Raw genomic sequence first — 1,336 nt, forward strand, 5'->3', positions numbered from 1 at the left:
ATTATGATGTACTCGATACCCTTGTCAGTTCAATTGGTAACGTAGAGTGCAAACACGATAGAATCTAGCAACATATTGCGATCCAATCTATTGTGACAATGAATTCGGCTTCACATGAATTGCATTCAGCTAACGTGTCACACGGTTTTGGAAGTACAAAATTTGCATATGTTGATGATCTCCTTCTCACAACTCTCGAGATAAATAAAATAATTGAAAGCACATATTTATATGTCCGATGAATCTGATTCAGACGTTGAAAGAGATCCTAAAAAAGAGTTGGCAGAACGCTTAAAGTTTATTGATCTTCTGTCTACCAAGGATCAGAAATTGAAAACAAAAATTAATAGTCTTAGATAAGATATCAGAGTAAAGGATGTACAACTTAATATATTTAGATCACTCTCATTTAAAATGAATGTTCTTGACAAAGCTCTAATTAAAGAACATGAACTTCGAGATAAGACTCTGAATGAGGCTTCCGTTATAAATTCTTCGAACGAAGAAACAAAAAGTTATTGCACGACTTTGTCAGAATGTGATAATAAGCCTAGTTCTGTCACATCTGAAAATATCATGATTCTCCTTGTATTGATTTACAACGTATTGTCTAAAAAAATCTTGGAATTCCTCCACAAATTATAACTGTTGATTATCCTACATCTGACTCTAAGGAAACTTCGAATCGATCCAGAAGGGATGGTCATAAAGAGCATAACTTTTAGACTTTCAGTCCGTTGACAAGAAACTAGTGCTACTTCAAATTATCGTTGCAAAACTGTTAAAAGAAATATCTTGTCTCAAAGACTTTGAAAGGTTATCCAAAGTATCTACAAGACCAATCAATTGTAAAAGACTAAAAGTCATGGAAAAAGAGTCGATAACTACCTATGGGTATTCCACGTAATGGCATATACAACTGAGTTGTCCGAAGGGAGTTCTTCGAAGAGTAGCCACTGTTCATCAGGCGGAAAGTTGGTCTCTGTTAGAGGCTATGCAATGGGCTGAGCAACAACGATGGAAAAATGTGATCTCTGTTAGAGACTTAGTGAACTCTGTCAATATGGGTATACATCCTCCATGGCAATCCTCTCATTTGTTATATAAACGTGTGCAACTATGTAATAAATACAACATCTGGTCACGTAGATATGTGTCAAGAATTTGTAATAAAACGGTAGATTGTCTAGCCAAATATATCTATAAATCTTGTAGTACCCGAGAGTGGCGGCAAGTTCCACCTGCTACTCTAAATGTAAACTTGGCTTATGATGCATCTTGCGTTTGATGTTTAATATATTTACCTTTGTCAAAAAAAAAAAAAAAAAAAAAAAAT

This window comes from Papaver somniferum, chromosome 6 (genome assembly GCF_003573695.1).
Source record: "Papaver somniferum cultivar HN1 chromosome 6, ASM357369v1, whole genome shotgun sequence".
Lineage (NCBI taxonomy): Eukaryota > Viridiplantae > Streptophyta > Magnoliopsida > Ranunculales > Papaveraceae > Papaver > Papaver somniferum.